This window comes from Tenrec ecaudatus, chromosome 1, assembly GCF_050624435.1.
Source record: "Tenrec ecaudatus isolate mTenEca1 chromosome 1, mTenEca1.hap1, whole genome shotgun sequence".
Taxonomy (NCBI): Eukaryota; Metazoa; Chordata; class Mammalia; order Afrosoricida; family Tenrecidae; genus Tenrec; species Tenrec ecaudatus.
The window spans coordinates 115,202,991-115,216,956 of NC_134530.1; positions in this window are offsets into that span (position 1 = coordinate 115,202,991).

Sequence of the window (13,966 nt, forward strand, 5' to 3'; positions counted from 1 at the left end):
TGTACTGACATCAGGACTTAACCCAACTTTAATGCTGCATTAGAGAAAACACCACCACCGCCCCCTAAAAACAAAAGTGAAACACAAAACATCCTCACTGATATTGAGTTGAAAGCATAGAGGAGAAAGTGACAGGACCCACGGTTCTAGAGGGACTTACGGGGAGTAGGAGGTGGGGAAAGGAGCAGTGAGCAAACCACCATAGACAGGGGAACAACTAGGGAATTAAAATAAACAATGAGGAGGCTATAGAGATCCCAGGGAGACCCCAATGGAGAAAACATTGAAGCAACAGCAATATAACTGAGAGGAATTACAAAGAGGCAGAATAAGGGCAAGTGTGATGATGGGATAGGAGGAAGGTAAAAGGAAACAGAGGAAAGATCTAGGAAGTAAAGCTCTGATATAGGTATGAACATAGGTGTGCACTTATGTAAATATATTAATTCATAAAAATAGAGGTATTGGCATGGGTACATATATCTATATGGCAATACATTGAGGAAGTGGACAGACTTTGGGCCTCTGCTCAAGCTCTCCCTCAGAAGAATACTTTGTTCTAGCAACATGGCATTCTGTGATGCTCACCCTCCAGACAAAATTGCTGAAGACAAAACAGTGCATAAGCAAATGTTGTGCCCGGCTATCAAAAGATATAGCATCTGGGGTCTGAAAGTCTTGAACTTACACCAGTGATATCTAGCAGAGAAGCAACACGCCCACAAAGAAGAAGTACAACCGCCTGTACGATCATGGATCATGAGGTGTCGACGGGATCAGGTAACAGGCATCAGAAGACCCAAAACAAACAAACAAATTGTTGAGAATGAGATGGGTTGGAGCAGAGACCCAAAACTCGTCTGTAGACAATGGGACATCCCCTCACAAGAACGGTCACAAGGAGGGGATGAATATCCAGGGTGAAGTACAGCACCGATGAAACACGGAATATTCCTCTGGTTTCTTGAGGCTTCCTCACCCCCCACTATCATGACCCCAATCCTGCCTTTCTCTGCAGGATAGTCTGGAGCATATACACAGGTACAGATAAGAGAACAGGATACACAAAATCCAGGTCAGATAACCCTCTCAGGAACAGAAATGAGAGTGGCGATATCAGGAGGGTAGGGGGGAAGGTGGGGAGAGAAGTGAGGAAGAAACCACGGGGGAAGGTGCAAGATATGAAAGGGGGGAAGAAACAGTGGTCAGTGTAAGATATGAAAATAATAATTTATAATTTATCAAGGGGTCATAAGGGGAGAAGGGAGGAGGGAGGGTTAAAATGAGCTGATATCAAAGGCTCAAAGAGAAAGTAAATGTTTAGAAAACAATGATGATAACAAATGTACAAGTATGCTTGATAAAGTTGATGTATGGGTTGTCATAAGAGCTGTAAGAGCCCCAATAAAATGATCTTTTAAAAATTATGCCATTGAGTCGATACCAATTCATAGTAACCCTATAGGACAGCTCCTTTGAGTTTCCAAAATTGTAAGTCTTTACAGAACTAGAAAGCTTCATCATTCTCGGTGCAGACTGCTGGTCACCTTTTACTGCTGACCTTATGGTTAGCAACCCAGCCTGAAACCACTGCATGCTAGGACCGTAGCCACAGATTCCAGAATTATAATATATCACATAAGGAATTATTACTAGACTCTATCTCAGGCTACTCCCCCTAGCTGACAAAACATGGAATGAAACAGAATAACTTAATAAAATAGGTTATGTATTGGAGTAAAAGCACTCAATAAATTACACAGGAAAGGAAAAGATGGAGAGGAGCATTCTGCTTGACTTGAATGGTGAGCATGGACAGGAAATAGCCACTTTCTACATGGAAAGGATACCTCAGAACAGGGGCAAACTGGCGGCCCACGAGGGAATTGTTTGTGGCCCACAAAGCTCTGAAATAAAATAAAAATAGAAAAATTTCACTTAGGGGAGATCGAGGCAATACTGTACATGCAATTCCCTCTTTAACCCTTTAACTGCTGAAGATGAGTCCACACATGGCCCAGTGCCTTTCCTGGGGGCCTGTGGACATGGATAAATGCGCCAACTCAGTTCCAGTGACGTTTGGAAGCGGTATGTCTGCCACTCTCAGTGTCACCTCATGGAAACAGATCCCAACAACAAAAAGGTTACAAAGAGCACTCTGGGTTGTGCTGTTATGAATCATTCCTAGCGGCAGCGCTGGTTAACATTTTAGAGGGAAGCCTTTATGCTTGTGCATCACGTTTGTCAGCTGTCCCACATCTTGTGTTTTTTATTAGTTACTTTGTTATATTTTCCAGTCACAACATAGAAGGTAAGTGAAAACTAGTAGGAGGAAAGTGTTGGCAAGTTTCGGGTAAAAAAGAATAATTTTAGTTTTATCAATACATTAAATAAAATAAATGCTTAAATAAAAGCAATTATATAGTGTTTTAATTATCCTATCCCTATTCCTGAATTCTCACTTCAGAATATAAATTTAACAGAATTTGTCAATGTGATGTGGTCTGTGTGAAACTTGCCTGTTGCTCCCCATGGCCCGCGTTTGAATTGAGTTGGACCCCCTGCCTCAGGACAATGAAACTAATCCAGCAGAGGTCGGAGCAACCAGGCTGAATGAGAACCCAGAGAGCTGTCAAGTGGTAGCAGAAGAATCGGGAGTGTGCAGGAGAAAGCATGCAGTCAGTAGCAGAAAACCACAGCACCGTTAAACAACTGCAGTCGGCAAGAGAGAAAGAACGAATTACTGGAATGTGGGGTTAAAACTCTTACAAACCAAGGCAGCTTCTATTCCGGAGAATTAATAATGATCATTGTAAATAAGACTTACTGCATGCTAGGGGTTTACATGTGTGCTGTCGTTAGTTGTCAGTTGAGTTAATACTGGTTCATGGAGACTCCATGTATGTCAGAGTAAAACTATGCTCCACGGGGTCTTCAAGATTGTAATTTGAAAGCAGATTGTCAACTGTGTATGCTGAGGTGCTCTTGTTAAGAGTGGGTTTAAACCGCCAAACTTTCAGTTAGTAGTTGAGCTATCAATCATTTGTCCACCCAAGGACTTCTTTCATGTATACCAGTCTGAGATTCATAATCACAATGGAGATGAATATTTAAAGATCTTCATTTCTGTGTAACTGAACTACACTTGCTAATTAGCTATCATTTAGTCTCAGAAGTGGAACAATTAATCATGCCCGTCCAGTGGTGTAACAGTCACTTCTGAGTATTTCTCCCCTACTTCAGGATGTAAGGACTCGTTGGGTGGCACAGTTGACATACCTGCCTGCTAACAGAAAGGTAGGATATTCATGTCCACTTAGGCACCTTTATAGAGTAGCCTAGAAATCCCCAAAAATTTGCCATGGGAAACTTTATAGAGCATAGTTCTACTCTATCACATGGAAGGAATCCAGGTGTTTCAAACAACTTGATGGCAGTGCATTGGTTCTGGTAAATCAAGTCACTTTCAAGGTCAAATATCCATGAGGTTCTTCATTCCCTTCAAAGATTTTTTTTCTTCACCCCTTTCCTCCCTACTATTGTGCTTCGATACTGAGAAACAAAAATCCTGACTCCACTGCCTTCTAATTGTGTGACTTTCTGTACATGATGTGCTCCTCTTTAAAATGGAGATGCCCAAGAAATCAATGGTGCTGAAAGACTAATTCATGTTACACTAAAGGCATTATGCAACACCAATGGAAATGTTTCGATGAACGGATGAAGAATTTACTCATCTATGTCAGAATATTTGGAGGACAGATACTTGGCCAAGTGATAGGAGGAGATCCGTATTTGTACTCATTCCAAAGGAAGTTGCTGAAATCATGGCGCAATCTCGTTTATAGTACAAATTTTTTGCTGAAGATCATCCAACAATGGTTTCAGCAGTACATGGAACAAGAGACATCATTTCTGATGTCACATGGCCCTTGGATGATAGCAGAGAACACCGGAAAACAGTTATTTGTGTTTTATTGACTCTGCCTAGGCATTAGACTGTGGATCTTAACAAACCATGGATAATTTTGAGAAGAATGGGAATTCCAGAACACTACATTTGATTTATTTGGAACTTTTACATGGATTAAGAGACAGTTGTGTGAAGAGAACTAGGGAATATTCCTTGGTTTAAAATCAGGAAAAATCTGTGTCAGGGTTTAACACTCTCTCCACACTTATTCAATCTGTATGTCACGCAAATAATCAGAGAAGCTGGCTTATGTGAAGAAGAGCATGGCATCAAGATTGGAGGGTGGCTTATTAACAACCTGTGATATGGAGATGACACAAGCTTGCTCGCTGCAAGTGAGGAGGACTTGAAGCACTTGCTGATGAAGATCAAGGATTGCGGTCTTCAATATGGATTACAAGTCATTGTAAATATCAAAACCCTTACAACTGGACCAATGGAGGTAACATCATGGTAAATGGAGACAAAATTGATGTTGGATCCACAGTCAATGCTCATGGAAGCAGCAGTCAAGAGTTCAAACACCATGTTGCATTAGGTTAATCTGAAACAAAAGACCTTCTTAGAGTACTGAAAAGCAAGAATGTTATTTTGACATTTTCTATTGCTTCATATGCATGTGAAATCTGGACATTGAATAAAGAAGACAAAGAAGAATTGATAGATTTGAATTGTGGTACTGGTGAAGAATGGGACAATACCATGGACTGCTAAAACGACAAACCCATCTTTCTTGGAAGAAGTGTGCCAGCGTGCTCTTAGAGACAGGAGGGAAAGACTTCATCTTGCATGCTTTGGACATGTTGTCAGGAGAGACCAGAACTTGAAGAAGGATGCCATGCTTGGTAAAGTGGAGAGGCAGCAGAAAAGAAGATTGACACATTGATTGCAACAATGGGCTCAAGCATAGCAACAATTGTGAGGATGGTGCAGGGCCAAACAGTGTTTCATTGTTTTGTGTATAGGGTTGCTATGAGTTGGAACCAACTTGGTGGTCCTTAACAACAACAATGCTACTTTATAGGTTGCTGTGTCAGTCCAGGTTGACTAGAGAAACAAATTCATAGATACACATAAGTGTATAAGAAAGAGCTTTATTTAAGGAGTAATTGCATATTAAGAAAACATCCCAGCTCTGTCCCGAGAAATTCTCTAAGTCTGATATTAGCCATGTTTGATACCAGCTTCTAAATTACTTTTCAGACTCACACAATGACACTGAATGCAGGAAGATCACAGGTCAGTGGGTGGAAAGCCTTGTGGATCCAGTGGTGGTAAAAGCATCTCAGCACTGGCATGGGTTTCCACATTGCTCCAGGACTCTGGCTTCATCAGTGTAGCTTCATGTGGCTTATCAATAGAAATGTCTCACAGGGAGACCAGCAGAGAGAGATTGGGTCTGGCCTCCTACCTATTTATCTCCTTTGCCCCTTCAAATGTGGTCATCAAGCTGTGACCTGATTAACAGGTTACACTCCACCTGTTTGCAAATGACAGATTATGTAAGTTGCTAAACCCTATGGGTTTATTATGAGAAAAAAATAAAACAGATTGGTGTTATTGTTCTTGTTGTTTGTTGCCAGCAAGTCAGTGAGTAGGCTCTGATTCATTATGACCCATGTACCAAAAAAAATGGAAAGTTGTCTCATTCTCACTATCTCTATGGCCTTTTACCATAGGGTCTAACCTATATTAATTTGAATGATGTTAATAATTATCATTATAGTAACAAAAATGACTCTGGGTACTCATGTTGCCCTTAGCTGTCACTTACCTCCCCTGCTGATGATGTAACTTGTATGATGTTGAGTCAGACTGGGTTCTAAAGAGATGTAAAGTCAGTGTCTCTGATATGTGTATGTATAGAGAAAGAAGTTTTTATTAAGAAAGGGCTTACACAGTTACAGAAGCAGGTTAGTCCAGTCCACGGCTCAGATGTTCAGCTGGAGGCTTCTCTTGACTCATATAGCTGAAAGGTTGAAGAACCAAGCATCAGGAAGACTGCAAAGTCAAATGCATACAAGATTGGTAGTCTGCTGATGGCTCTTGGGATCAGCAGGCAATATGGTAGGAGGTCAACAGACGAGATTCAGGATCCAGACCCAGACGAAATAATAAACGTTTCTGTAGAGTCTGCTTAAAAGGATATAAGCCACAGACCCAAGGAGTCTTTCTTTTCATTGTATAACAGCCATGGCTTGATCAAGGGCGCTGCACTCCACCACAATATCTTAAACTGAAGAACTCAAGAAATAATTCAAATCTCGAGTTTCAATATTGAAAGGCTCTAAAGGGAAAATATTGAATGATGCAGAAAGCATCAAAAGAAGATGGAAAGAATCCACAGAATCACTGTCCCAAAAAGAACTAGTCGGCATTCCACCATTTCAAGAGGTAGCATATGAGCAAGAACGAATGATGCTGAAGGAAGAAGTCCAAGCTGCCCTGAAGGGATTAGCCAAAAACAAGGTTCCAGGAATTGATGAAATGCCAATTGAAATATGTCAACAAGCTGATGAAGCCCTGGAAGCATTCACTTGTCTATGTCAGGAAATTTTAAAGACAACTACTTGGCCAACAGACTGGAAATTATGCATATCTGTAGCCATTCCAAAGAAAGGTGACCATTCCAAATGGTTATAGAACAATGTCATTAATATGACATGGAAATAAAATTTTGCTGAAGGTCATCAAACAAAGGTAGGAGTACATTGGGAGCAACAGACAGAGGTTCAGGCTGGATTCAGAAGAGGACATGGAATAAGGGATTTCATCGCTGATGTCAGATGGATCTTGGCTGACAACAGAGAATACCAAAAAGATGTTTACTTGTGTTTGATTGACTATGCCAAGGCATTCAAGTATGTGGATCCTAACAAACTATGGATAACCTTGACAAGAATGGGAATTCCAGAAACATACGCATGCATCAAGAAGCAGTTGTGCAAACAGAACAAGGGAATACGGCATGGTTCAAAATCAGGAACGGTGGTGACGGAGAATGTTGAAAGTACCATGGAATGCCAAAAGAACAAACAAATCTGTCTTGGAGAAGTATGGGTAGGATGTTTCTTAGAAGTAAGAATGGTGAGCCCTTGTCTCAAATACTTTGGCTATGTTGTCAGGAGAGGCCAGGCCCTGGAGAAGGATTTCATGCTTGGTGAGGTATCAGGGCAGTGAAAAAGAAGAAGGCCTCAGGGGATGGATGGACCCAGTGGCTGCAACAGTGGCCTCAAGCACAGGAACAGTTGTGAGGCTGGTGCAGGACTGGGCAGTGTTTCCTTCTGCTCTGCAGAGGTTGCTATGGGCTTGTTAGGGAGTAGATGGACCCTAACAACAATAACAAGGAGTCTCTGAGACCCATGGGGCAGTTTGCCTCTGTTCTGTAGAGTCGCTAAGACATGTATCAACTCGATGACAATGAGATTTACTTTAGTTTTCATATTACAGATCCATTTAAGGTTGATTTATTTCATTCAGATACACTATGACTTTTTAGCTCATTTATTTTTTATCACTGTAAAATAAATGTGGGCTTCAAAAAATATGTGGAAAAATAGAATTAAAAACAAATACATTTATAAGTTATTTGGGAAAATACCAAAAAGCACAATGGCTGCATTGCTTGATAAGATGTTTTAGTTTTGTAAGAAACTGCCAAACCATCTTCTAAAGTAACCAGCATTTTCCCCCTCCCCAACGAGGCAGGCCCTGGGGCTCCACGCCCTCAGCAGTACTCATAATTGTCAGTCTTTGCTCTACATTAAAAGAACAAACAACCTTCCGGCCATTTTAATTGGTGCGTAGATTCCTGGTGGTCCAAGGAGGAACATAAAGATTGGCAGTTCATAGAGCTACTGGCACCACAGAAGGCCTGCCCATCTTCAACGGAATGGTCACAGGGAAGAAAACCCTATGGAAACAGTTTGACTCTCCCACATGGTGTCTCCAGGAGTCAGAATCAACTCAACTGGCACCTAACAGTAACATACATCACATAAACCTCGATTAGTTTTATGGAAAGAATTCTATAAATATTGACAAGCACCACTCTTAGTCTCCCCGAATATAAACTGCCTTCATTCTTTAAGAGCCTTATTCCCAAACTCTGGGTTTCTAGGTTGCTCTTTCTCCAGTAAACTGCATGTGTTATTCCGTTAGCACATGCTGTTTGTTGCCAGGAGTCTGAATTTACTCGTTGGCAATGTTTTTTGTTTGTTTGCTTAGTATCTTTTCATATACTTATTTGCCATCTGTGCATCTTCCTAGACAAGGTGTTTGTTTAGATATTTTGCTCATTTTAAAATGATCTATTGTTTTCTTTGTCTCTTTTGAGGGTCTAATGTTCTGTATTCTGCCCACTCAGCATGTATCTTTTATAATACCTATCATCTAATCCTGTGGGCTCTGACTTTGAAGTTGCAAGACAAACCATTTCATATATCAAAACAAAGCAACTTCCCTCTCCAAGCCTACCCCTTGCAAATCAAAAGGTCTTTGGATTCAGGCTGAGATGCCTGCTGAGTGTTTAAATAATTTCCGCTGAACACTCATGCAAATTCCTTTGCTGTAGAATCTATCTTCCTTAACCCTGAGGCAATGAGTATTAGGTCAGTAAATGAAGAATGTAAGAACAAAGTAAATGATTTCAAAGAAATAAAAATAAATTCATGAAAAATAGAAATCTGATAAGCATGGTAGGTTTATCTGATGTGGAAGACACACTATGTACCTGCTTCAATGCAGAGAAACACTGCATAAAACGTTAAGCATTTTATTTAATTTACTGCTGAACTCAAAATTTAAGATAGGGAAAACCCAACATGCTAGAAACTCCAGGAATTCAAAATCAGGACGATAGAACATGTTAAAAGCAATGGTTATAAGATTATCAGAAGGGTGATGCCAGAAGGTCTCAACCTAGAAGGCCGACTGGACATACTTAACTCTACTGCAAAACAACCTGTACCTTAGCACTGAAATACTCTGATGGGAGAGGGAGCAAAGGGTGGCCACCCCAAGACTGTAGAAACGGCAGTCATTGGCCCTTGGGTGGGACTCTGGGCTTAGAGAGTATGCAATGAAAATGGACCCAGAACCTCTAGATACCACAATGCTCCCCCTGAATGAATATGACAGGTTGTAATCTGTTAGGCAAGGATCTGCACTTGTAAGAATTCACACAGGTAATTTTCCCCTAGCACCAACCCCATACTCAGTGTAAACAGAGCTCAGCTAATTAAGAAATCAATCTGTACAAAGCAACAATTCATGGATTACAGTTGGATGCTCATGATTATGAAGCTTATTGGGGAAGCTAACATATTACAAAATATCAAGGATGAAGCTCTTTTGTCCATGAAGCCTCTTCTCAGTCATGCTAGCAGACATGTCACTTGGGCCCTCAGCCTCTCAGCCATGCAGGCTTAATTCCTAAGAAGGCTCTATAAATGGATTTTGGGTTTTCCATAGCCTTCTGCAAATCCAGTGCTCAGATTTTAAGTTCAAACACAACCCATCTCCTCTGATCATGGATTTTTAAATTAATAATCCTTTGATCACAATTACTGGTCATAATATTCCTTCAGTTCCTTTTGTTCTAAATATAATTTGCTAGAACAAAATCTTATTTAGCTCAGAACTAATAAATTCTTTTACTAAAAAATAAGGTGCCCTCTAACCCACCCTGGGGAGAGTATTGGTTGTGTCCCCACAGAACTGGAACATGGTTTCGGACCCCTCCATGACACACCGAACTAGGAGAGCAACATAAAGTACAGAGGATTACACAAAGAGACTGGACCATATGCCGGCCCCATCCAGAATTAGCCCGACCCCCGCAATCAAAGGGAGCTTCACAGAAAATGAAAATAGATCGTCTGGTGTGGGAAAGGAACTGACCTACCAAACCACACCCAGAAGGAAGCTGAAACAAAGGAAGGAGGAAGAACAGAATGGAATACACCTGGGCCCACCAAGCTCAGAGGACGATAGCCAGGCTCGAAGGGGCCATTGTACAGAGGACCATACAGCTGGCGCCACAGGGGGATGAGAAATCCTGCACTGACCCATGGCCCTACACGGGACAGCACATGAGACAGTGGGGGATGTGCGACTGAACTGATCCCACCACACTGAGGCAAACACTGGGGGCGTGCAAAGGAGCAGCGGGAGAAGCAGAGCAAGGAGATCGAGAGGGAGGATAAAGGATGGACTTTGGGGCCTGGATGAGGCATCCCCCAGATTCATCCGGAAAACACTCCTAAAGGATAACAAAGCGACCTTGAACTACTAACAGAATCCTTTTTTTTTTCTGCTGTCTTTTTGTTTTGTTTTTTCTCTTTTAAATTTTGTATGTCAGTGGCTTTTTTGTCTGTCAGCATGTCGGTGTTGCTGCTGTCGATGCCATGTCCTTATGTGCCACTTGGGTTCTGTCAATGCCATCTGCATTTGTATGCACATATTACTATATCTGCAGGCCCACCTAGATAAGATAGGCTGGACAAACAATGTGAGAAGAAAATAATGGGACCAATGGTCCCGGAGGGACATGAGAGTGTGGGAGGTAGGGGAAGGGAGGAGGTGTTGGACAACACAGGGACAAGGGAAAAATGAGTGGTTCAAAACCAGTGGAAGGGAGGGTATGGGAGGACTGGTAGGGAGTGACCAAGGGCAACGTAACAGAAGAATTACTGAAACCAGAATGAAGGCTGCACATGGTAGTGGGACAGGAGGAAAGCGTAAGGAAATAGAGGAAAGGAATAGGAAGCAAAGGGCATACATAGAAGCCTAAATACAGACATGTACATATGTAAATATTTTTATGATTATGGGGGAAATAGACCTATGAGCATATATTTATAGGTTCAGTAATAGGGTAGCAGGTGAACATTGGGCCTCCTGGCACGCATTCCCTCAGTACAATAGCACCTTGCTCAGCTAAACGGTCATTCCATGATACCCACCTTCCCGACATGATCACTGAAGACAGACATGTGCATAAGCAAACGTGGTGAAGAAAGCGGACGGTGCCCGGCTATCAAAAAGATATAGTGTTTGGGGTCTTAAAGGCTTGAAGGCAAACAAGCGGCCATCTAACTCAGAAACAACAAAGCCCACAGAGAAGAAGCACACAGCCTAAGTGAATACACGGTGTTGAACGGACCAGGTAGCAGACACCAAAGAACAAAAACCATCATTGTGTGATCACCTTCCCCACATAAACACTGAAGACGAACGTGTGCATAAGTAAGTATGGTGAAGAAGCTGATGATGGTGCCCGGCTACTAAGAGATATAGCATCTGGGGGCTTAAAGGCTTGAAAGTAAACAAGCGGACATCTAGCCCAGAAGCAACAAAGCCCACATGGAAGCAGCACACCAACATGTGTGATCATGAAGGACCGAGGGGGCCAGGTTTCAAACAACAAAGGCGGGGGAAAAAAATCACATCACCGTGAATGAGGGAAGTGCGTGATGGGGACCCAATGCCCATCTGTAGACAGCTGGACATCCCTTGCAGAGGGGTAGGGGGGAGGAGATGAGTCACTCAGAGTTCAGTGTAGCAACAATGAAATTCAAAACCTTCCTCTAGTTCTTCAACGCTTCCTCCCTCCCAATTATCATGATCCCAATTCTGCCTTGCGGACCTGGTTAGACCAGAGGATACACAGCGGTGCAGTAGGGATGTGGAAACACAGGGAATCTAGGACGGATGGACCCCTCAGGACCAGCGGTGAGAGTGGCGACACCTGGAGGGAAGGGGGTGGAGAAAGGGAGAACCGATCTCAGGGATCTATGTGTAACCGCCTCTCTGGGGCATGGGCAAAGGGAAGGTGGGTGAGGGGAGATGCCGGGCAGTGTAAGATAAGATAAAAATAATTTATAAATTATTAAGGGTTCATGAGGGATGGGGGAGCGGCGAGGGAGGGAAAAAAAGGAAAATGAATTGATTCCAGGAACCCAAGTGGAAGGCAAATTTTGAGAATGATGAGGGAAATGAATGTATAAGGGTGCTTTACTAAATTGATACATGTATGGATTGTGATAAGAGTTGTATGAGCCCCAATAAAAGTGGTTTATTAAAAAAATAAGGTGCCCTAATGATGTAGTGGGTGATGTGTTGGGCTGCTGACCACAAGGTCAGAGGTTCAAACCTACCAGCACCCTGTAGGAGAAAGATGATGTTATTTACTCCTGTAAAGATTTATAGTCTTAGACTCTCACAGGGGCAGTTCTACTTTGATAAGTACACGATGGGTCAGAATCAACTCAATGGCAGTGAATTTGTTTTCGGTTGGGCTTTCTCAGAAATGTCTTTTTCTACTTAGACTCAACCTACCACAGTAAAGAAATGCACAAACATATCATGTCATTCTTTTGCTTAATTCTTTCTAGTCTTTTTAATGGATTATAACATATACTCTAAAATACATAGCCTTCATTTCAAATACACAGAAGCAATTATATTAGATTGTGTTGTGTTCTACAGAACATATGATTGAAAAATAAATGAGATGGTCTGAAATGGCTGAAGGATATGATGAAAATAAAGAGCTAGGGAAATAGCTGGAGGTAATAACCTGAATGAAGGTGTATAAGCTGAATCATTTGGGACCAGGGTGCAAATCATGAACTAAATCAAAGAAAATATTTTTACTTAAGAAACCTACCTACCTGCAGCCACTGAGTTAATTTTGACTCATAGCAACATTACATTTCCAAGACTGTAGAGGTGAAAAAGAGTGGGGAAAAGTATCAATTTAAAAAAAAGTTACTTGTATTCAATAACTGTTAGTTTTCCTCTTTGATATCCAGTATACTCATACTTGATATAGGTACGAAGGGGTTTCAAAAAGTCCCTGGGAAAATGGAATCGAAAGAAAATGGAATTTTCCAAATAACTAGCAAAATAAAGCAGAGGAAAGCCTGAAGCTAAAAGATAGCAGAAAATATTAAAAACTAGAACAAGTTAAAAATGGGTCAAAAGGGAGGTCAAATGATAGATGTTCGAGTTTAACCTGACATCAGTGCAATCTGCTTGATAGTATGGCTGTGCACACCCTGGCCTATGATCAGACGGGATTAATTCACACGCATTGCTCCTTCACTTCTTTTTTCTTTTACACAAACTACTTTGAAATGGGTCCGAAGAGATCAAATGATACGGTTTTACATTTTAGTCCAATCACGTTGGCCACAACGCTCTGTCTCGTAACAGGCTACTCACATCCATCCACTATGGCCACGGGGGATTCGCCAGAGGCTTAGTCCATGTGCCCACCCTGCAAGTGGATTTCGGGCTTCCACTGTCAACCAGCGCCTTCTGCAAACTGAGTGTTCACAACTTAAGCTCTGAGACCATTATGTCTGGATTTGGAATTTCTTATTACAGTCCTTGGATCACACAGGCTGGTGTGCTTCCTCCATGCGGATTTATTTAATACCTCCCTTGGATGGCTGCTTGTTTGAAAACAAACCTTTAAGACCCTGGATGCTATTCTTTCTGATCGCTGGGCTGCCATCTAATTTCTTTATCATACTTTGCTCTACCATCCATATCTTCAATGGTCTCTTCATGAGCATCAAGCAGAGCCGTGTCATAAGAATTAAATGCTCTTGTATTGGGGCTAAAACTAAGTGAGATCCCCAAATCCATTCATGTATCTATGGTTTATATACGTCTCTGGTTTACTTTACAGGCTATTATCATTTCATGTTAGAGAACATTAACAATTACGTCTTGGGGCATCCAGTAATTCTATTGATAGTGTCATGAATTTAGCCAATGCTATAGAATTGAAGACACTGTTGAGAGAGGAAAATTATGTAAGTTTAGGCTGGCTGCAAACTGTGATACATGAATTGATGACTTGTACAGATTAAACTCTCAAGGGACTGGACACTATACTAACAATGAGGGTCGGTGATAAGACAAAACTTTCAATATCATTTATTCACAAAGACAGAGCCCTGCCTATTAGATTAATGCCTA